This window comes from Phalangium opilio, unplaced genomic scaffold (genome assembly GCF_054372755.1).
Source record: "Phalangium opilio isolate 3A_F unplaced genomic scaffold, DU_Popi_V2 ptg000360l_1, whole genome shotgun sequence".
NCBI lineage: Eukaryota > Metazoa > Arthropoda > Arachnida > Opiliones > Phalangiidae > Phalangium > Phalangium opilio.
The window spans coordinates 2476619-2486272 of record NW_028324230.1 but is presented as its reverse complement, the minus strand read 5'-3'; the positions used below and the strand labels follow the sequence as shown (position 1 = coordinate 2486272).

The 9654-nt window shown below is 38.3% G+C and overlaps 10 non-coding genes and 20 pseudogenes across 10 annotated transcripts; all 30 read left to right on the top strand.

Moving 5' to 3' along the window:
• Window positions 1–202: 202 nt before the first annotated feature.
• On the top strand, window positions 203–321 carry LOC149598320 (5S ribosomal RNA; annotated as a pseudogene).
• Window positions 322–454: 133 nt separating this feature from the next.
• LOC149598319 (5S ribosomal RNA) lies at window positions 455–573 on the top strand. The gene has a single exon (XR_016379026.1). It is a non-coding gene; the product is annotated as a 5S ribosomal RNA (ribosomal RNA).
• Window positions 574–709: 136 nt separating this feature from the next.
• On the top strand, window positions 710–828 carry LOC149598318 (5S ribosomal RNA; annotated as a pseudogene).
• A 136-nt stretch (window positions 829–964) lies between these two features.
• LOC149598317 (5S ribosomal RNA) lies at window positions 965–1083 on the top strand (annotated as a pseudogene).
• Window positions 1084–1445: 362 nt separating this feature from the next.
• LOC149598316 (5S ribosomal RNA) lies at window positions 1446–1564 on the top strand. The gene has a single exon (XR_016378204.1). It is a non-coding gene; the product is annotated as a 5S ribosomal RNA (ribosomal RNA).
• A 361-nt stretch (window positions 1565–1925) lies between these two features.
• On the top strand, window positions 1926–2028 carry LOC149598315 (5S ribosomal RNA; annotated as a pseudogene).
• A 121-nt stretch (window positions 2029–2149) lies between these two features.
• On the top strand, window positions 2150–2268 carry LOC149598314 (5S ribosomal RNA; annotated as a pseudogene).
• A 133-nt stretch (window positions 2269–2401) lies between these two features.
• On the top strand, window positions 2402–2520 carry LOC149598313 (5S ribosomal RNA). The gene has a single exon (XR_016378876.1). It is a non-coding gene; the product is annotated as a 5S ribosomal RNA (ribosomal RNA).
• Window positions 2521–2653: 133 nt separating this feature from the next.
• Window positions 2654–2772, top strand: LOC149598312 (5S ribosomal RNA; annotated as a pseudogene).
• Window positions 2773–2910: 138 nt separating this feature from the next.
• Window positions 2911–3029, top strand: LOC149598311 (5S ribosomal RNA). Its single transcript, XR_016378237.1, has one exon. It is a non-coding gene; the product is annotated as a 5S ribosomal RNA (ribosomal RNA).
• Window positions 3030–3166: 137 nt separating this feature from the next.
• On the top strand, window positions 3167–3285 carry LOC149598310 (5S ribosomal RNA; annotated as a pseudogene).
• Window positions 3286–3422: 137 nt separating this feature from the next.
• On the top strand, window positions 3423–3525 carry LOC149598309 (5S ribosomal RNA; annotated as a pseudogene).
• A 122-nt stretch (window positions 3526–3647) lies between these two features.
• On the top strand, window positions 3648–3766 carry LOC149598308 (5S ribosomal RNA). The gene has a single exon (XR_016378203.1). It is a non-coding gene; the product is annotated as a 5S ribosomal RNA (ribosomal RNA).
• Window positions 3767–4352: 586 nt separating this feature from the next.
• Window positions 4353–4455, top strand: LOC149598307 (5S ribosomal RNA; annotated as a pseudogene).
• A 121-nt stretch (window positions 4456–4576) lies between these two features.
• LOC149598306 (5S ribosomal RNA) lies at window positions 4577–4695 on the top strand (annotated as a pseudogene).
• A 136-nt stretch (window positions 4696–4831) lies between these two features.
• Window positions 4832–4950, top strand: LOC149598305 (5S ribosomal RNA). Its single transcript, XR_016378236.1, has one exon. It is a non-coding gene; the product is annotated as a 5S ribosomal RNA (ribosomal RNA).
• Window positions 4951–5087: 137 nt separating this feature from the next.
• On the top strand, window positions 5088–5206 carry LOC149598304 (5S ribosomal RNA; annotated as a pseudogene).
• A 137-nt stretch (window positions 5207–5343) lies between these two features.
• Window positions 5344–5462, top strand: LOC149598303 (5S ribosomal RNA; annotated as a pseudogene).
• Window positions 5463–5599: 137 nt separating this feature from the next.
• LOC149598302 (5S ribosomal RNA) lies at window positions 5600–5702 on the top strand (annotated as a pseudogene).
• A 122-nt stretch (window positions 5703–5824) lies between these two features.
• On the top strand, window positions 5825–5943 carry LOC149598301 (5S ribosomal RNA). Its single transcript, XR_016378202.1, has one exon. It is a non-coding gene; the product is annotated as a 5S ribosomal RNA (ribosomal RNA).
• A 586-nt stretch (window positions 5944–6529) lies between these two features.
• LOC149598300 (5S ribosomal RNA) lies at window positions 6530–6632 on the top strand (annotated as a pseudogene).
• A 121-nt stretch (window positions 6633–6753) lies between these two features.
• On the top strand, window positions 6754–6872 carry LOC149598299 (5S ribosomal RNA; annotated as a pseudogene).
• A 136-nt stretch (window positions 6873–7008) lies between these two features.
• On the top strand, window positions 7009–7127 carry LOC149598298 (5S ribosomal RNA). The gene has a single exon (XR_016379148.1). It is a non-coding gene; the product is annotated as a 5S ribosomal RNA (ribosomal RNA).
• Window positions 7128–7264: 137 nt separating this feature from the next.
• On the top strand, window positions 7265–7383 carry LOC149598297 (5S ribosomal RNA; annotated as a pseudogene).
• Window positions 7384–7520: 137 nt separating this feature from the next.
• Window positions 7521–7639, top strand: LOC149598296 (5S ribosomal RNA; annotated as a pseudogene).
• Window positions 7640–7776: 137 nt separating this feature from the next.
• On the top strand, window positions 7777–7879 carry LOC149598295 (5S ribosomal RNA; annotated as a pseudogene).
• Window positions 7880–8001: 122 nt separating this feature from the next.
• On the top strand, window positions 8002–8120 carry LOC149598294 (5S ribosomal RNA). Its single transcript, XR_016378201.1, has one exon. It is a non-coding gene; the product is annotated as a 5S ribosomal RNA (ribosomal RNA).
• Window positions 8121–8930: 810 nt separating this feature from the next.
• Window positions 8931–9049, top strand: LOC149598293 (5S ribosomal RNA; annotated as a pseudogene).
• Window positions 9050–9182: 133 nt separating this feature from the next.
• Window positions 9183–9301, top strand: LOC149598292 (5S ribosomal RNA). The gene has a single exon (XR_016378865.1). It is a non-coding gene; the product is annotated as a 5S ribosomal RNA (ribosomal RNA).
• A 133-nt stretch (window positions 9302–9434) lies between these two features.
• LOC149598291 (5S ribosomal RNA) lies at window positions 9435–9553 on the top strand (annotated as a pseudogene).
• The last annotated feature ends 101 nt before the right edge of the window (window positions 9554–9654 follow it).

Below are 9654 nucleotides of genomic sequence, written 5' to 3'. Positions count from 1 at the left end.
CAACACCGGTTCTCGTCCGATCACCGAAGTTAAGCAGCGTCGAGCGCAGTCAGTACTTGGAAACTCTGCGTGCCGTTGGCTTTTTCACTTTTATTTCCCCTTTTAAATTCCATGAGATATGAAAAAGCAAACATATCTTCTTTTTCTTATTGATTTATAAAGATGAAGGTTAATTAAATTCAAATTATTAAATAGCACTCTCGGCAACGGCCATATCACGCTGAAAACACCGGTTCTCGTCCGATCACCGAAGTTAAGCAGCGTCGAGCGCAGTCAATGCTTGGGAGGGAGATCACTTAGGAACACTGCGTGCCGTTGGCTTTTTCACTTTTTTTTCCTCTTTTAAATTCCTATAGATATGAAAAAAGCAAACATATTTTCTTTTTGTGTTTTAAAAAGATGAAGGTCAATTCGTCTCACTTAATTTAAATTCGAATTATTATCTAGCACTCTTGGCAACGGCCATATCACGCTGAAAACACCGGTTCTCGTCCGATCACCGAAGTTAAGCAGCGTCGAGCGCAGTCAGTACTTGGGAGGGAGACCACTTTGGAAAACTGCGTGCCGTTGGCTTTTTCACTTTTTTTTCTCTTTTAAATTCCTATAGATATGAAAAAAGCAAACATATTTTCTTTTTGTTATTGTTTTAAAAAGATGATGGTTAATTTGTCTCACTTAATTTAAATTCGAATTATTATCTAGCACTCTCGGCAACTGCCATATCACGCTGAAAACACCGGTTCTCGTCGGATCACCGAAGTTAAGCAGCGTCGCGCGCAGTCAGTACTTGGGAGGGAGTCCATTTAGGAACACTGCGTGCCGTTGGCTTTTTCACTTTTTTTCCTCTTTTAAATTCCAATAGATATGAAAAAAGCAAACATATTTTCTTTTTGTTATTGTTTTAAAAAGATGAAGGTTAATTTGTCTCACTTAATTTAAATTCGAATTATTAAATAGCACTCTCGGCAACGGCCATATCACGCTGAAAACACCGGTTCTCGTCCGATCACCGAAGTTAAGCATCGTCGAGCGCAGTCAGTACTTGGGAGGTGGACCACATAGGAACACTGCGTGCCGTTGGCTTTTTCACTTTTTTTTCCTCATTTAAAATCCAATAGATATGAAAAAAGCAAACATATTTTCTTTTTGTTATTGTTTTAAAAAGATGATGGTTAATTTGTCTCACTTAATTTAAATTCGAATTATTATCTAGCACTCTCGGCAACTGCCATATCACGCTGAAAACACCGGTTCTCGTCCGATCACCGAAGTTAAGCAGCGTCGAGCGCAGTCAGTACTTGGAAACTCTGCTTGCCGTTGGCTTTTTCACTTTTATTTCCCCTTTTAAATTCCATGAGATATGAAAAAAGCAAACATATCTTCTTTTTCTTATTGATTTATAAAGATGAAGGTTAATTAAATTCAAATTATTAAATAGCACTCTCGGCAACGGCCATATCACGCTGAAAACACCGGTTCTCGTCCGATCACCGAAGTTAAGCAGCGTCGAGCGCAGTCAGTACTTGGGAGGGAGACCACTTTGGAACAATGCGTGCCGTTGGCTTTTTCACTTTTTTTTCCTCTTTTAAATTCCAATAGATATGAAAAAAGCAAACATATTTTCTTTTTGTTATTGTTTTAAAAAGATGATGGCTAATTTGTCTCACTTAATTTAAATTCGAATTATTATCTAGCACTCTCGGCAACGGCCATATCACGCTGAAGACACCGGTTCTCGTCCTATCACCGAAGTTAAGCAGCGTCGAGCGCAGTCAGTACTTGGAAACTCTGCGTGCCGTTGGCTTTTTCACTTTTATTTCCTCTTTTAAATTCCATCAGATATGAAAAAAGCAAACATATCTTCTTTTTGTTATTGTTTTATAAAGATGAAGGTTTTTAAATTCAAATTATTATCTAGCACTCTCGGCAACTGCCATATCACGCTGAAAACACCGGTTCTCATCCGATCACCGAAGTTAAGCAGCGTCGAGCGCAGTCAGTACTTGGAAACTCTGCGTGCCGTTGGCTTTTTCACTTTTATTTCCCCTTTTAAATTCCATGAGATATGAAAAAGCAAACATATCTTCTTTTTCTTATTGATTTATAAAGATGAAGGTTAATTAAATTCAAATTATTAAATAGCACTCTCGGCAACGGCCATATCACGCTGAAAACACCGGTTCTCGTCCGATCACCGAAGTTAAGCAGCGTCGAGCGCAGTCAATGCTTGGGAGGGAGACCACTTAGGAACACTGCGTGCCGTTGGCTTTTTCACTTTTTTTTCCTCTTTTAAATTCCTATAGATATGAAAAAAGCAAACATATTTTCTTTTTGTGTTTTAAAAAGATGAAGGTCAATTCGTCTCACTTAATTTAAATTCGAATTATTATCTAGCACTCTTGGCAACGGCCATATCACGCTGAAAACACCGGTTCTCGTCCGATCACCGAAGTTAAGCAGCGTCGAGCGCAGTCAGTACTTGGGAGGGAGACCACTTAGGAAAACTGCGTGCCGTTGGCTTTTTCACTTTTTTTTCTCTTTTAAATTCCTATAGATATGAAAAAAGCAAACATATTTTCTTTTTGTTATTGTTTTAAAAAGATGGTCAATTTGTCTCACTTAATTTAAATTCGAATTATTATCTAGCACTCTTGGCAACGGCCATATCACGCTGAAAACACCGGTCGTCGTCGGATCACCGAAGTTAAGCAGCGTCGAGCGCAGTCAGTACTTGGGAGGGAGACCACTTAGGAACACTGCGTGCCGTTGGCTTTTTCACTTTTTTTTTCCTCTTTTAAATTCCAATAGATATGAAAAAAGCAAACATATTTTCTTTTTGTTATTGTTTTAAAAAGATGAAGGTTAATTTGTCTCACTTAATTTAAATTCGAATTATTAAATAGAACTCTCGGCAACGGCCATATCACGCTGAAAACACCGGTTCTCGTCCGATCACCGAAGTTAAGCATCGTCGAGCGCAGTCAGTACTTGGGAGGGAGACCACATAGGAACACTGCGTGCCGTTGGCTTTTTCACTTTTTTTTCCTCATTTAAAATCCAATAGATATGAAAACAGCAAACATATTTTCTTTTTGTTATTGTTTTAAAAAGATGATGGTTAATTTGTCTCACTTAATTTAAATTCGAATTATTATCTAGCACTCTCGGCAACTGCCATATCACGCTGAAAACACCGGTTCTCGTCCGATCACCGAAGTTAAGCATCGTCGAGCGCAGTCAGTACTTGGGAGGTGGACCACATAGGAACACTGCGTGCCGTTGGCTTTTTCACTTTTTTTTCCTCATTTAAAATCCAATAGATATGAAAAAAGCAAACATATTTTCTTTTTGTTATTGTTTTAAAAAGATGATGGTTAATTTGTCTCACTTAATTTAAATTCGAATTATTATCTAGCACTCTCGGCAACTGCCATATCACGCTGAAAACACCGGTTCTCGTCCGATCACCGAAGTTAAGCAGCGTCGAGCGCAGTCAGTACTTGGAAACTCTGCGTGCCGTTGGCTTTTTCACTTTTATTTCCCCTTTTAAATTCCATGAGATATGAAAAAAGCAAACATATCTTCTTTTTCTTATTGATTTATAAAGATGAAGGTTAATTAAATTCAAATTATTAAATAGCACTCTCGGCAACGGCCATATCACGCTGAAAACACCGGTTCTCGTCCGATCACCGAAGTTAAGCAGCGTCGAGCGCAGTCAGTACTTGGGAGGGAGACCACTTTGGAACAATGCGTGCCGTTGGCTTTTTCACTTTTTTTTCCTCTTTTAAATTCCAATAGATATGAAAAAAGCAAACATATTTTCTTTTTGTTATTGTTTTAAAAAGATGATGGCTAATTTGTCTCACTTAATTTAAATTCGAATTATTATCTAGCACTCTCGGCAACGGCCATATCACGCTGAAGACACCGGTTCTCGTCCTATCACCGAAGTGAAGCAGCGTCGAGCGCAGTCAGTACTTGGAAACTCTGCGTGCCGTTGGCTTTTTCACTTTTATTTCCTCTTTTAAATTCCATCAGATATGAAAAAAGCAAACATATCTTCTTTTTGTTATTGTTTTATAAAGATGAAGGTTTTTAAATTCAAATTATTATCTAGCACTCTCGGCAACTGCCATATCACGCTGAAAACACCGGTTCTCATCCGATCACCGAAGTTAAGCAGCGTCGAACGCAGTCAGTACTTGGAAACTTTGCGTGCCGTTGGCTTTTTCACTTTTATTTCCTCTTTTAAATTCCATCAGATATGAAAAAAGCAAACATATCTTCTTTTTCTTATTGATTTTTAAAGATGAAGGTTAATTAAATTCAAATTATTAAATAGCACTCTCGGCAACGGCCATACCACGCTGACAACACCGGTTCTCGTCCGATCACCGAAGTTAAGCAGCGTCGAGCGCAGTCAGTACTTGGAAACTCTGCGTGCCGTTGGCTTTTTCACTTTTATTTCCCCTTTTAAATTCCATGAGATATGAAAAAGCAAACATATCTTCTTTTTCTTATTGATTTATAAAGATGAAGGTTAATTAAATTCAAATTATTAAATAGCACTCTCGGCAACGGCCATATCACGCTGAAAACACCGGTTCTCGTCCGATCACCGAAGTTAAGCAGCGTCGAGCGCAGTCAATGCTTGGGAGGGAGACCACTTAGGAACACTGCGTGCCGTTGGCTTTTTCACTTTTTTTTCTCTTTTAAATTCCTATAGATATGAAAAAAGCAAACATATTTTCTTTTTGTTATTGTTTTAAAAAGATGAAGGTTAATTTGTCTCACTTAATTTAAATTCGAATTATTAAATAGCACTCTCGGCAACGGCCATATCACGCTGAAAACACCGGTTCTCGTCCGATCACCGAAGTTAAGCATCGTCGAGCGCAGTCAGTACTTGGGAGGGAGACCACATAGGAACACTGCGTGCCGTTGGCTTTTTCACTTTTTTTTCCTCATTTAAAATCCAATAGATATGAAAAAAGCAAACATATTTTCTTTTTGTTATTGTTTTAAAAAGATGATGGTTAATTTGTCTCACTTAATTTAAATTCGAATTATTATCTAGCACTCTCGGCAACTGCCATATCACGCTGAAAACACCGGTTCTCGTCCGATCACCGAAGTTAAGCAGCGTCGAGCGCAGTCAGTACTTGGGAGGGAGACCACATAGGAACACTGCGTGCCGTTGGCTTTTTCACTTTTTTTTCCTCTTTTAAATTCCAATAGATATGAAAAAAGCAAACATATTTTCTTTTTGTTATTGTTTTAAAAAGATGAAGGTTAATTTGTCTCACTTAATTTAAATTCGAATTATTAAATAGCACTCTCGGCAACGGCCATATCACGCTGAAAACCCCGGTTCTCGTCCGATCACCGAAGTTAAGCATCGTCGAGCGCAGTCAGTACTTGGGAGGGAGACCACATAGGAACACTGCGTGCCGTTGGCTTTTTCACTTTTTTTTCCTCATTTAAAATCCAATAGATATGAAAAAAGCAAACATATTTTCTTTTTGTTATTGTTTTAAAAAGATGATGGTTAATTTGTCTCACTTAATTTAAATTCGAATTATTATCTAGCACTCTCGGCAACTGCCATATCACGCTGAAAACACCGGTTCTCGTCCGATCACCGAAGTTAAGCAGCGTCGAGCGCAGTCAGTACTTGGAAACTCTGCGTGCCGTTGGCTTTTTCACTTTTATTTCCCCTTTTAAATTCCATGAGATATGAAAAAAGCAAACATATCTTCTTTTTCTTATTGATTTATAAAGATGAAGGTTAATTAAATTAAAATTATTAAATAGCACTCTCGGCAACGGCCATATCACGCTGAAAACACCGGTTCTCGTCCGATCACCGAAGTTAAGCAGCGTCGAGCGCAGTCAGTACTTGGGAGGGAGACCACTTTGGAACAATGCGTGCCGTTGGCTTTTTCACTTTTTTTTCCTCTTTTAAATTCCAATAGATATGAAAAAAGCAAACATATTTTCTTTTTGTTATTGTTTTAAAAAGATGATGGCTAATTTGTCTCACTTAATTTAAATTCGAATTATTATCTAGCACTCTCGGCAACGGCCATATCACGCTGAAGACACCGGTTCTCGTCCTATCACCGAAGTTAAGCAGCGTCGAGCGCAGTCAGTACTTGGAAACTCTGCGTGCCGTTGGCTTTTTCACTTTTATTTCCTCTTTTAAATTCCATCAGATATGAAAAAAGCAAACATATCTTCTTTTTGTTATTGTTTTATAAAGATGAAGGTTTTTAAATTCAAGTTATTATCTAACACTCTCGGCAACTGCCATATCACGCTGAAAACACCGGTTCTCATCCGATCACCGAAGTTAAGCAGCGTCGAACGCAGTCAGTACTTGGAAACTTTGCGTGCCGTTGGCTTTTTCACTTTTATTTCCTCTTTTAAGTTCCATCAGATATGAAAAAAGCAAACATATCTTCTTTTTCTTATTGATTTTTAAAGATGAAGGTTAATTAAATTCAAATTATTAAATAGCACTCTCGGCAACGGCCATACCACGCTGACAACACCGGTTCTCGTCCGATCACCGAAGTTAAGCAGCGTCGAGCGCAGTCAGTACTTGGAAACTCTGCGTGCCGTTGGCTTTTTCACTTTTATTTCCCCTTTTAAATTCCATGAGATATGAAAAAGCAAACATATCTTCTTTTTCTTATTGATTTATAAAGATGAAGGTTAATTAAATTCAAATTATTAAATAGCACTCTCGGCAACGGCCATATCACGCTGAACACACCGGTTCTCGTCCGATCACCGAAATTAAGCAGCGTCGAGCGCAGTCAGTACTTGGGAGGGAGACCACTTAGGAACACTGCTTGCCGTTGGCTTTTTCACTTTTTTTTCCTCTTTTAAATTCCAATAGATATGAAAAAAGCAAACATATTTTCTTTTTGTTATTGTTTTAAAAGATGAAGGTTAATTTGTCTCACTTAATTTAAATTCGAATTATTAAATAGCACTCTCGGCAACGGCCATATCACGCTGAAAACACCGGTTCTCGTCCGATCACCGAAGTAAAGCAGCGTCGAGCGCAGTCAGTACTTGGGAGGGAGACCACTTAGGAACACTGCGTGCCGTTGGCTTTTTCACTTTTTTTTCCTCTTTTAAATTCCTATAGATATGAAAAAAGCAAACATATTTTCTTTTTGTTATTGTTTTAAAAAGATGAAGGTCAATTTGTCTCACTTAATTTAAATTCGAATTATTATCCAGCACTCTCGGCAACGGCCATATCACGCTGAAAACACCGGTTCTCGTCGGATCACCGAAGTTAAGCAGCGTCGAGCGCAGTCAGTACTTGGGAGGGAGACAACTTAGGAACACTGCGTGCCGTTGGCTTTTTCACTTTTTTTTCCTCTTTTAAAATCCAATAGATATGAAAAAAGCAAACATATTTTCTTTTTGTTATTGTTTTAAAAAGATGATGGTTAATTTGTCTCACTTAATTTAAATTCGAATTATTATCTAGCACTCTCGGCAACGGCCATATCACGCTGAAAACACCGGTTCTCGTCCGATCACCGAAGTTAAGCATCGTCGAGCGCAGTCAGTACTTGGGAGGTGGACCACATAGGAACACTGCGTGCCGTTGGCTTTTTCACTTTTTTTTCCTCATTTAAAATCCAATAGATATGAAAAAAGCAAACATATTTTCTTTTTGTTATTGTTTTAAAAAGATGATGGTTAATTTGTCTCACTTAATTTAAATTCGAATTATTATCTAGCACTCTCGGCAACTGCCATATCACGCTGAAAACACCGGTTCTCGTCCGATCACCGAAGTTAAGCAGCGTCGAGCGCAGTCAGTACTTGGAAACTCTGCGTGCCGTTGGCTTTTTCACTTTTATTTCCCCTTTTAAATTCCATGAGATATGAAAAAAGCAAACATATCTTCTTTTTCTTATTGATTTATAAAGATGAAGGTTAATTAAATTAAAATTATTAAATAGCACTCTCGGCAACGGCCATATCACGCTGAAAACACCGGTTCTCGTCCGATCACCGAAGTTAAGCAGCGTCGAGCGCAGTCAGTACTTGGGAGGGAGACCACTTTGGAACAATGCGTGCCGTTGGCTTTTTCACTTTTTTTTCCTCTTTTAAATTCCAATAGATATGAAAAAAGCAAACATATTTTCTTTTTGTTATTGTTTTAAAAAGATGATGGCTAATTTGTCTCACTTAATTTAAATTCGAATTATTATCTAGCACTCTCGGCAACGGCCATATCACGCTGAAGACACCGGTTCTCGTCCTATCACCGAAGTTAAGCAGCGTCGAGCGCAGTCAGTACTTGGAAACTCTGCGTGCCGTTGGCTTTTTCACTTTTATTTCCTCTTTTAAATTCCATCAGATATGAAAAAAGCAAACATATCTTCTTTTTGTTATTGTTTTATAAAGATGAAGGTTTTTAAATTCAAATTATTATCTAGCACTCTCGGCAACTGCCATATCACGCTGAAAACACCGGTTCTCATCCGATCACCGAAGTTAAGCAGCGTCGAACGCAGTCAGTACTTGGAAACTTTGCGTGCCGTTGGCTTTTTCACTTTTATTTCCTCTTTTAAATTCCATCAGATATGAAAAAAGCAAACATATCTTCTTTTTCTTATTGATTTTTAAAGATGAAGGTTAATTAAATTCAAATTATTAAATAGCACTCTCGGCAGCGGCCATACCACGCTGACAACACCGGTTCTCGTCCGATCACCGAAGTTAAGCAGCGTCGAGCGCAGTCAGTACTTGGAAACTCTGCGTGCCGTTGGCTTTTTCACTTTTATTTCCCCTTTTAAATTCCATGAGATATGAAAAAGCAAACATATCTTCTTTTTCTTATTGATTTATAAAGATGAAGGTTAATTAAATTCAAATTATTAAATAGCACTCTCGGCAACGGCCATATCACGCTGAAAACACCGGTTCTCGTCCGATCACCGAAGTTAAGCAGCGTCGAGCGCAGTCAATGCTTGGGAGGGAGACCACTTAGGAACACTGCGTGCCGTTGGCTTTTTCACTTTTTTTTCCTCTTTTAAATTCCTATAGATATGAAAAAAGCAAACATATTTTCTTTTTGTGTTTTAAAAAGATGAAGGTCAATTCGTCTCACTTAATTTAAATTCGAATTATTATCTAGCACTCTTGGCAACGGCCATATCACGCTGAAAACACCGGTTCTCGTCCGATCACCGAAGTTAAGCAGCGTCGAGCGCAGTCAGTACTTGGGAGGGAGACCACTTAGGAAAACTGCGTGCCGTTGGCTTTTTCACTTTTTTTTCTCTTTTAAATTCCTATAGATATGAAAAAAGGAAACATATTTTCTTTTTGTTATTGTTTTAAAAAGATGGTCAATTTGTCTCACTTAATTTAAATTCGAATTATTATCTAGCACTCTTGGCAACGGCCATATCACGCTGAAAACACCGGTCGTCGTCGGATCACCGAAGTTAAGCAGCGTCGAGCGCAGTCAGTACTTGGGAGGGAGACCACTTAGGAACACTGCGTGCCGTTGGCTTTTTCACTTTTTTTTTCCTCTTTTAAATTCCAATAGATATGAAAAAAGCAAACATATTTTCTTTTTGTTATTGTTTTAAAAAGATGAAGGTTAATTTGTCT